This window comes from Grammomys surdaster, unplaced genomic scaffold (assembly GCF_004785775.1).
Source record: "Grammomys surdaster isolate TR1022 unplaced genomic scaffold, NIH_TR_1.0 843, whole genome shotgun sequence".
In the NCBI taxonomy this organism is placed as follows: domain Eukaryota; kingdom Metazoa; phylum Chordata; class Mammalia; order Rodentia; family Muridae; genus Grammomys; species Grammomys surdaster.
In genome coordinates, this window is record NW_021605262.1 from 1865922 (window position 1) to 1877724 (window position 11803).

General features: G+C 47.9%; 2 pseudogenes; both read right to left on the reverse strand.

The window, feature by feature from the left end:
- LOC114634103 overlaps positions 1 to 11803 on the reverse strand; it is a 40404-nt pseudogene that overhangs the window by 15178 nt on the left and 13423 nt on the right.
- On the reverse strand, positions 10029 to 10135 carry LOC114634116 (annotated as a pseudogene).

An 11803-nucleotide genomic window follows, 5' to 3' on the forward strand; every position in this document is an offset into this window, starting at 1 on the left:
GGGGGATGTGCACACAGGCACAGGGAGGAGGGGGATGTGCACACAGGCACAGGGAGGAGGTGGATGTGCACACAGGCACAGGGAGGAGGAGGATGTGCACACAGGTACAGGGAGGAGGGGGATGTGCACACAGGCACAGGGAGGAGGAGGATGTGCACACAGGAACAGGGAGGAGGGGGATGTGCACACAGGCACAGGGAGGAGGGGGATGCACACTGGCACAGGGAGGAGGAGGATGTGCACACAGGTACAGGGAGGAGGGGAATGTGCACACAGGCACAGGGAGGAGGGAGAGGACTTGCACACAGGCACAGGGAGGAGGCGATGACCAGGAAGGACTGTCACTCACAAGCTATGCTGATGATACTCAGTGTGTCAAGGGAAGGAGAGAGAGAGAGAAAGAGAGAGAGAGAGAGAGAGAGAGAGAGAGCGCAGAGTCACCTTCCCAATCTCAGAAGGTTCTATCTACTCTACTTTTATTATTTTTTTAAGTGAAAATAGGGGTTTCTTGAAAATAGATTCTGATTGATTATAGTTTTCCCTTCCCCAACGCCTCTTAGATCTCCCATATTCTTAATGATACCATGACTCCAGGAATCAATCTCTGATCCTGGAAGACAGAAAATAACATTCTATGTTACTTTGGCAGTCACCCCAACCAGACCTGTGGTCTTTCCTTTCAAAAGTGTCCTAGGCAGGATGTGCGGTAGATCATTGCCCTTTGACACATAGCCCAGGACAGCCCAGGCAACAAGGATGGGCCTCAGACGCAATGGTAGTTCAGAAGCCTAGCACGGTGTTTTGAATGAGAATGGTCCCCATAAGCTCATGTTTCCATTCTTGGTCCCTTTCAGTGGAACCATTTGGGAAGGATTAAGAGGAGGAAGTATATCACTGGGGATAGGATTTGAGGTTTCAAAACCTCACAATGGACCCAGTTCCCCACCCTCCCTCTGCAACCTGCAGATCAGATGTGAGCTCTCAGCTAGCTATTCCTCAAAACCATGCCTGCCTGCCAGGTGCCATACTCCATCGTGAAGTCACAGACTAACGCTCTAAAACTGTAAGCAAGCCCACAATGAAATACGGTCTCTTATAAGTTGCCTTGATTATAGGGTCTCCTCACCGCAATACAACAATAACTAAGACACCATAGGAGCCTGGTCCTTGCCTCTTCTTGTGCACATATCTGGTGCAGAGTGCAGAACACAGAGCAAGCTGAGAATGGTATGTGTTGGCTCTCTGGTATCATTAATGAATTGCAATCTCGTTCACACTGACAGCTCAGCTCCGGCAGTGGCCAGCTAGAGTGTGCATCTCTGCCATCTCTGTTCAGCAGAGACCTATTAGCTCTAAGCTTTGAAAGAAATCCAACACCTAGGCTAACAGACATGCTTCAGGATCATAGCAGCCTGTCAATCACAGGCTCCTAAACACAGTTAAAGCAACTGTATTGAAAAGGCACGAGGAAAGATAAAGTCATCTGGACTCTTGACCTCAAGCTGCGCCTTTCATGGTACACCTGCCCCTAAGGAGTAGGCTCTAGTAATAATGCCTATCTGGGACTTGAGCAACACCAAGGGTGTCCCACTAACTGTTAGGCTATTGGGTGGTCCCCACCCAAGCTTCCCTTTGTCTTCCCATCACTGCCTCAATAACACCCACTCCTCAACCTCTGAGAGGACCTTCTTTGTTCTCTGAGATCAGTTGATCAGCAACGTGAGACTGTAAGACCAAGTTCTCTATGAATTAGAAGGTCCCAGCATCAGGCTGAAACAGCAGCAGAGAGAGAGAGCTAAACTGAGAAAGAGAAAGGAAGGGATTAAGGAGTAAGCAGGGAAAATGTCCTTGCACCCCCCTGCCTGCCTTGGTCTGACTTTGGTTTCCTGGCTCAGAGTCAGAACTAAGATGAGCCTGATACTGACTGACCTTCACTTCACTGGTCCCATCTCAACACGGAGACATCTTTGGAAGACATCCCCATCACAGGACAGACACAATGTCAACACCACATCCACATGGCTTCAGAAGTAAAACTGTTGCAAAGAAATGTGAGGCTGAATGCCTAGGAGACCTGCTGCAGCCTGTGTGTGGTCACAAGGATACTCCAAGGAGCTTGCGCTGAGCCCTAATGCTGCCAATCAGGAGCTCAGAGAAACCAACAGAAACAGACTGAGGTCTCCCTCTCCACCACAGCTACCTCCCCCCCACCCACCCCGGCCCCCACGCAGCGCTTCCCATCTTTCTCTCCTAATCTTAGCTAGAAGAGCAGAAAGAGCTAGGACACATGGAAATGACCTTACTTTCCTTCTCATAGAAGATAGTGTCACAGCTGTGCTCTCCCAACACCCCCCCCCGCCCCTTGAAGTGACCTTGACACTGCATCGAAAGCAGGAAAGTCGGTCCCCATGGAAAGGAACTCTGTACCGTCAACTCACTTACAGGAAGATTTCTTCCTTCTCGCTGGTATTTACACCTATGAATTCTTAACATTTTAATGACTTTTAAATATGCACAATCATTTCCGAGAGGCAGTCCCCACTTCATAATCGCCTCCATCAACCGACCCATTTGGGGCTCTCGCCCCTGGAAAGCGGCACAAGCGATCTGTAGATGTAATTTGCTCTCATATCTGCTGTCATTACCTTGGGGCCTCCTGGGCTCCAGAGCTGTCCCGGACTCATATGTTCTGGAGCCTCATTCCTGTTGTGGCTGTTTTTTAATTATAAGCATTTCCACCAAAATGAATCACTGCTTAAAATTCCAGCCGGAAAGGAATTATTTTTTTTTTCTACTCAGCTAAACTGAATTGAAGCCCATTTAGGCAAGAAATGCAAAGTGTCAGGAGGAATCTGTCTGCTCAGGGCTGCTATCTCTGGTCTGTCCTCAGGAAGGAAAGGGACTGTGGGAGACTGGGGTTTTCACCACCACAAACAGCTTGGTTCTTCTCAAATGGTCACCGTCAGAAATTCGCACAGACCACAAAAAAATAAAATAAATAAAAAATATGTGTCAGTTTCAGAGCAATAAACACACAAGCGTGTGGGCACACACACCTGACAGATGAGTGCCTCTTCACTCAGAGTACATACTCCCCTTCATGCTCCTCTCTGAATTGCATCCTCTGAATGCGGGCAAATGCAAATTGACCAGAATATCTTGTGCCTACCTGCCCACCCCTCTCACCTGCTCCAGCCACGATAGTCTACAACTATCCAATGGCAGTGTCTAGTGAGCACACCCACGATGCTAGACTTTTGAGAAAAATGTCACGCTTGAAATCCCAAAATAGATGCTGGAGGGGTAACCATGGTGGAAGAGATGTAGGAAGTAGGATGAAAGCGGAGGCACATGGTAGGGTGTTGAGGTGAAGTACTTCATAGAGTGAGGGGAAGAGCTTAGCAAGGCCTTGCTGCCATTGTGTTGCCATTTCCTAGTGGGACGTTTAAGACCTGGAAGTAAACAACTCAATAGCTTCAGGAAGTCCTTGAAACTAATGTAATTCTCTAGGCCCCTCACTTCCTGTGTGTACATAAGGTGCAAGGCCTGCTGAGAATTTCTGAACTGCCTGGAAGGATCAGGAACTAACAGAGCTGCCTGCAAGAGGTGCAGGCCAGCTGAGTCACCAGAAAAGGACACTCTTCAAACTGTTGTGTTATCTGTGGGCTGTGCAGTGTGTTCCACGTTTCTGACTTCTGTGAGCTGTTGAGGGCTTTTGGGGTACAGTTGTTTCTTGGTCCTTTATGCTTCCATAAGACCTCTTGTCCATATCCCTAAGTAATTCCCTAAAGCTCATTGGTTTACTAAGTTGAAGTTGGGTCTCGTCTTGGTCCTGTAGTATAAAGGCATTTGATGGGAGCCTTTTCATTTGCCCAACATAAAGGAGAGCTGCTGACAGACATAAGTATAACAGGCTTGTGTGAGGTGCAGACTGGCGTAGCATCAGTGGCCTTCGGGCTACCAGAGCTATGCTCACCCTCTATGCTTTCATCTTAGGGATTTCTCTGAGCTTCTTCTCTAGCCCGCATGGCAAATGTCATCTCCCTAGAAGTGAGCCCAAAGCAAGGGAACATTTGCATCTTTTTTACAAGTATAAACTCCTTGACTCCTCCAAGTGACCTTGGAGTCAAAGACAGTGAGATGGTGAGGTAGTGAGCCCTACAGAGAATTCTGCCCTAATGAGGAGCCACAGCTACCATGCAAGCCATCCATCCCTGACCACAGCTACCATGTCAGCCATCCATCCCTGACCACAGCTACCATGTCAGCCAGCCAGCTGTGACCATAGGCTCCTTGGACATCAAAGCAGAGTGCTCATGACAGGAAGTATTATGGCCCAGATTATGACAGATGAAGACACAAAAGCCGGTCTCTCTCACACTTGCACACTCGTACTGTGGCAGTTGGCATCTCAAGCTAAGCCATGGTCCTTAGGAGGCTGGCCTTGCTCCAGGAGACAGTCTTCCTCCTGTTTCATAGAAGCTTCTGGTGATTTTAAGGTGACTTCATATTCTGACTCTGGAAAAGTCATGAACATGGTACTGATTTGACTTTTGTGGACAAATCTGGCTAACTGGCCCAATCCTGTTTTAGGTGCCCCCCTAAGATGAATGTGGGCAGTATAATATTGGATAGGGCCACAGAGAAGCATCAGGCTAGATTCTGCCTTAGAGGATTTGTTTACCTTCTCTAACTAGACCGCCACCTGAATAAATTAAGTTATAACTTCCATGAAACAAGTTGCTAAGATGGGACAGTGTTTCTTCTCCATTAGCTGAGATCCTGGCTCATGTCTTTGCAGGGAGAACTGCATTCCCTGTACTCCAGTGTAAGAACTCTGGGATCCTCCTTGAGCTCTGGGCATTTTTCTTCCGGGGCCCATTTGCATTAATCTCAGCAGGCCTTACACCCCAGCAGTGCCCTGCCCTAATGTACACTCTCACTTATCTCTTCAGCCTTGTACTCCCAGGCCCCCTCTCACTACCTTCCAGCCAACAAATCTTTACAAGAGCAAGTATGCTATGTCATTAAAGGGGTATGCCTACCTGGAGCCAGTGTCCCTGCTTCCAGAGCATTCTGCAAACACAGAATCCTAGGACTCATTATCCCCAAAGCCCTGTGTCTAGGGCATTCTGCAAACACAGAATCCTAGGGTTCCATATCCACAAAGCCCTGTGTCCAGCTTTCCTCCAGAGCTCTACCACCCTAGTTCATCCCACCACCACAGTGAGAATCACAGCTGAAGGGTTGAAGAAATATGGCGGCCTTCAGGGCTGGGTTGGAGGAGCGACTCTGGCAGTTGGGTGTGGCAAGGCAGATGAAGAGGTTGAATTAGGGCTTTTAGTCCCAATCCACTAGCCCTGTTCTGGAAATCTTAGAGTCTCCTTCTCACATCTGATCTCCTAGGCCCTTAAAAAGGCCCAGTTGTGCAGAGGAGGACAGAATGGATTCTACTTAATACCTCTCCATCCACGTTGTTACTTTGCCTTAGAGACTTCATACATCAGTCCCTGGATATCATCTAGGCTACCGTTCAGGCTTCTCGGTACTGATTTCCCAACAAACCCCAGTGAGACCTTCCATAGAATTGTGTAGTTTGTTAAGAAGTGAAACCCAGGCCCTACCTGGAGTGGATACTCTTTACTTGACTTTACCAATGGCTACCAATAATTTCTAGGTCTGGTATTTTCATCCAGTGGGGTTCCTTGATGGCCTTTCAGATCTTAGCACCTCAGAGATTTTATCCTAGCATTAGCTTCATTGAACACAGTGTAGGGGGTCGGTCATTTCCCTATCAACTTTCAACTGAGAGGGTTAGTCAAGAAAAAGAATGTTGCTTTGCCTTCCATGAATAGCTAGACATGGGCTGGATTCCATGTGGAGGGTCGATCCAGAGTTACCTACCTACATTCATACCCTGTCATGTCTCCTTGTCTGCCATCTGGGAAAACAGTGTTCCCATGATCTGCATAGGAAATGACAAGCTCCAAATCCAGGAGGACAGGCTGATGTCAGCATGGGTGAGTTAGGCAGACAAGGCCTCTGGCATAAAAGGGAGATTGGGTAGACAAGGGAGTTGAGATGTGGTTGATTGGATGGAAGTGAAGAAAAAGCTTTCCGGACAGTACCAGGGAAAGAAAACTGAGAGAAAATAACAAAGTACCAGGTGAGAGGTCACAGTAGCATAGGAATATTTGACTTGGAGGTGTTAGGGATGAGGAGAGACTGGAGAGGTGTGAGGTCCAGGTCTGAGTGTGAAGGACAGAGGAATGGAAGCTATAGGTGAAGTCATGGAGTGCCCCATGTAGGACAAACAACTGCTGGTATTTGGGAATGGGAGAAAGGTAAACATTCTAACAAAGGGGCTCATAGTATCCAACGCCTCAGAGACCAGGATGTGTGTAATGTTAAACATACTATCTTTATGACTATCAACAAAGATTCATTAAAACAGTTTATGTGTCTTAAGAAAATGAACACAGCAAAGTCAGCTTATTGTGGGGCTCAGGCAGGCACTGACACAGAGGGGCTTGCCTTCTATTCCATAAGTACCTTTAAGTAGGGTTGAACCTACTGCCATGCTAATGACCAATGTATGGAAACCAGTCTGAGGGAGTCTTTGGTGCCACCACCCCCCCCTTCTCCAATCTCTTTAGGAAAGTTTCTAGTGCATAGAGAAGTTTGGTGGGTGGCCAAGGCTACATGGCTCTTTCACAGAACCCTGTTTTAAGACTCCCATGCTTTCTCATATTGTATTCCTTAGGTATCTCTGTAGACCCATTGACATGTAGAGCCATGTAACTGAGTTCACCTTACTGAACTCAGATAATAACAATAACAACAATAACAAAGTGCACTCCAGTCAAAGCAGAGGGGATCAGAAAGTCAGGCTCAGCGAGTCCCCTAGACATGAAACTCAGCAAATAAGATGTCTTAGTCATGCAAAGAAATCCCGTGTCCTGGTGGATTGGCCCAATGCTGTATCCTGTCACAGTCCACTGCACAGATGTGACAACACAGTAATAGAACCATCAGTCAGTTTATTGAAACTGGATTCAACTCTACGAATATCAATGACCCTTTAATAGACAGCCTTAAAATCCCTCATCTATGATGAACTGAACCCTTCATTTCCCAGCCCACATCTCATCTGAGCATGGTGAATACCAAGTCACAGAGGCAATGTTTCCCAGTGTGCTTTTGTCTGAGAAAAGAAAGAGATAGTGTCTCTGTACAATAAAGAACACACTCAAAGATAGATGTAATTTGAGGTTAACGCACCAAAGCCGTGGTCATGCATGTTTGTCGGGTGGAATGCTTGAGCGGGCACACTAACCTACCTCTGTCTTGGATAAAGCAACACCTTAGTAAGTGATCTTTTCTGATATCATTTCTTCAGTGAAAGGGGACACAAGGAAGTGATGTCTGGGCTTTGGCCATGTTTTCCACTTTCCTGGAGTGTGCTGAAGTCCAGAAGACACATTGCTCTACAGCAGACCTTCAGGCCAAGTAGCTCCAAGCATAGATGATAACAGTCAGGGTTCTCTAGAGGAAAAGAATGAGGTGTGTGTGTGTGTGTGTGTGTGTGTGTGCAAGTGTGTAAGTGTGTGTGTGCATGTGTGTATGTCTGTATGTATACATGCATGTGTATATGAGTACATATATTCATGTGTGCGTGCATTGTGCATTTCCCTGTGTGGTGTGTGTGTATGTATGTTTCTGTATGTGTGTTTCTGTGTTTCTGTGTGCATTGTGCATTCCTCTGTAGTGTGTGTCTGTGTATGTGAGGGGGGCATTAATGAAAGTTCACTAGATTGGTTTATGTCATAGGACAGGGAAGTAAGATGAAAATTGTACTGGAAATGCTACAACCCGGCATCTGCTCAGTCAGTGAGGCTGTGTGCCTCAACAGTCCCAGTCTTGTGCTACAGGTCATTCAGACCCATGAAGAGGCACTGGAGAGACGGCTCAGTGGATATGAGCACTGGCTGCTCTTCCAGAGGACTTGGGTTCAATTCCCAGGACTCACATGGCAGCTTACAATTGTCTGTAATTCCAGTTCCAGGGAACCCAACATCACACAGATAAATGTGCAAGCAAAACACCAATGCATATAAAATAAAAATATGTGACTCCTTTATTTTAAAAAATTCTGAGAGTCCCTGATTTTCAGTACATCTTGGGAAACCAAAACAACTAGAGTTAGCAACCTGTGCAACCTGGGCCAGCTCTACCCTGCTGCCCAGGTGAGGTTCAGGGCCTGCTCTCCCAGATGCTGCAACTGGTGAGGGACAAAACCAGTTCTCCCACTCTCATGACACAGGGGGGCAGCTGTCCCACCTTCCATAGGTGGCAAGGGACAAGGAAAGGGAAGATGGAATCTCTCCCTGGTCCAGGCCACCACCATGCAGCAGACAAGAGGCAGGGCTGGCTATCCTGCGCTTATGCCCTTGGGGCCAGCTCACCTGAAACCCCAAGCTCAGAGTCAGCTCTTCTATGCTGCCCAGGTGGGATGCAAGACCTGCTCTCCCAAGTCCTGCTGCAGGTTAAGGTCAGGGACAGCTCTCTTGTTCTCATGACCCCAGGGCCAGCTCTCCTACCAGGCATAGGTGGCCAGGGCAAGGGTGAAGGCGAGCATTGGCATTTCTCCCTCACCCATGTCCACATGGCAGATAAGTGGTGGGGCCAGCTCTCCCATGTGCACATCCTTGGGAGTAGCTCACCTGTACCCCCACCACCAGGGCCTGTTCTAATGTGATGCCCAGGTGAGGTACAGGGCCCTCTCTTGCTCTTGAGTGCTACCAATGGTGCAGGGCAAGTCCAGCTCTCCCGTTCTCATGACTCCAGTGCCAGCCACAGGTGGGGAGGAGGGTATCTCTCCCTTTTCCATGCTACCACATGTAGAGAGCCGTGGAAAGCAGAGACAGCTCTGGCAAGCCGATGCTCTCACAAGTTCTGTAATTTACTGTCTTTGTGTGAGGGGAAAGCGCACGAAGTCACAAGCCCATCCCGAGGCATATAGGATTTTATGGGCAATTAACCAACCAGATATGTACACATCACTCCAGGGGGTATTTAACCAGGACCTTCTCGGGGCTCGGGGCCTTTTCTCCCAGCCGGTTTCCACCAGCCAGCCTTTTTCCAGCGGGTCTTTCCTCTATAACATCTTAATAAAGATCTGCTGAAGAACTTTGGTGTCTGTGTTATCTCGCTGGCGAGTACACGCCACCGACAACCACACAGGAGACAAATAGCAGAGGCAGCTCACCCACACTCATAGCCCGGTTCACCCACGACTCCCGCCATGTGTAGGCCCTGTTCTCCTGAATAGGGGTGGGGGTCAGCTCTCCTGCAATGCCCAAGTGAGGGGTGGGGACAGTTCTACACAGCAATCAGATAGCAACATGCCTCCCACCGGGTGGCAGCTCAGACCAGAGACAGCTGCCTGGTCTTTGGTGATAACAGACCTCTGCTTCTGCAGGCTACATTCTCAAATGTGGTCTGTGGCAGCATAGACCAGCACCCCACCATGGTCCCAAATAGCATCACTGGCTACTCACATCAGGCTGGTCCTCACTGCCCTTGAGTCTCCAGCTCTGTCTCTCTCTTCACTGTGCCCTTCTGTTTCTCTTTCTCTTCCATTTCTCCACTACTTACTTGCTACTTTTAGTGACATATGGGGTCTCTGAGTGTCTGAGGTCATCTCAGGAGTGCTATGCCAAGCCTGTGCATTATGTCACAGGCAGGGGGGCATCTTGTACATGGTCTCCCCCACTCAGGCCTGCACAGCATCAGGCTGCTGGTCATTTAAGACTAGCTCACTGTCCGGACTCCATGTCACCAGTCTGGTGGTCATCTCTGACTCCGCCCTCACCACCCCCTTCTCCACTGCCCAAGTAGCTCCATATGAGGCCCTAAACAGCCCCAAGCAGGGTTCTTCTATCTCCAGTTCACTTCCAGCCCTGGTAGCCCATCGAGGCTTCTGCAGCACTGGACTGGTGGTTGTCATAGGCTCACCTATTCCAGGGAGTGTTAGGCTACAGATCAAAACACTGAGTGTAGCCTCTCTTCTTTCTCCTGCCTATTGCCACACACATGACACAGCGGCCACACTTGTAATGCCTCTAGGGTCAGGGAACTTGGGGAGTTTTTTTAATCCAAGAGTGCAGGCATCAATCACAAACTCTGGCTCAATGTTTCAGTCATGTCGAACCCTGTGAAATTTAACCATAGCCCTATGCGTAGAGGGTCATGCTGAAGACTGAGCTTGGCATCTCCATGCCATGGCTTCAGTACTTGTCCTTCTGAGTCTCAGACTGGAAGGAGGGAGAGCATGCTCACTGGGAAAGAGTACTTGTTGCTTTTGCAGAGGACTGGGGTCTAATTACCAGCATTCACGAGGTGGCTCACAACCACCAGTAATGCCAATTCCAGGAGATCCGACACCTTGCTGATCTCCATAGACACAGCACACACGGTACACATAAAAACAGGCAGACACTCACACATGTAAAAAACAATCTTTAAATCCAAGGCTGAAATGTAACTTCTCTTGTGACAGGATTATGGAGCTGAGTTAATAAGAGGAGACAGTAGACCACCCATGGGTGCTCTGTCCTTATAACTGGATCAATGTTGCTAGAAATCAAGCGTTGGGTTAGGGTCTCCTGTTCACCTAACACCACACAGCTCTCTTTCTCGTTTCCTGCCACTGTCCACTACATGCTGACTCCACAAGAAATCCCTCTTCAGACGGATGCTACAGTCTAGGCTTCCGTCTTTAACAATAGCGATGATGACCTGTGTTTCTAATCATTGTAACTGCCCGGTCTGTGACATCTTGTCATATCCAGCACTGAATGAGGCAAGTCCCTACTGAGGATCGCATCTGTGCATAATGGTAATTGGTGTTGAGTAGGTCCAGAATCCCAGAGACAAGCGTACAGAAGCAATCCACTTCCCATTACTGTTGAGGTATATGCGAATGAGATGCTGAATGAAGCTGCCGAGATGGCTCAGCAATTAAGAGTGCTGGCTACTTTTGTGGAGGACCCCTGTTTGATCATAGCCACCCATAACTCCAGTCCCAGAGGATCTAATACCTTCTTCTGACTCCAAGCATGGTATGTGGTGCACAGGCACACATATAGGCAAATCACTCAAATACATAAAATAAATAAATATATGTAAAACAAGAGATGCTAGAAATTCTGTGACATTTCTCAGGCAGCTTAGAAAAACAGGAGAGAGGATGCAGTGGTGAACGTATATCCCGATGGAAAAGAGAGCTGGAACAGGAAGTAGTGTTCTACAAATGGCTGAACACTCATAGGGCTGCTGCCCCTCCAGCCCTAGCAACAACTCATCCATCATTCATCTTCTTCCCATAGGATTGTCCTCTGTGAAAATGGTAAATGAACTGTATCCACAGATCTGAACCTGGTACCTGGTGATGACTGAGGAGCTCTAGCTATTTGGTTACCTTTGAAACATACACACACATACACACACACACAAACACACTCTCAAACACCCATACACACATATGCACATTCACACATACACTCACACACACATACATACACATTCACATACACTCACACACACATATATATACATACACATGCATGTACACACACATACACACATTCACACATACACTCACACACACTCACGTACACACATTCACACATATACTCACATACACATACACACACTCACACACTCACACACATATACACACACACATGTACACACACATACACACATTCACACACTCATACACACTCACATATACACATTC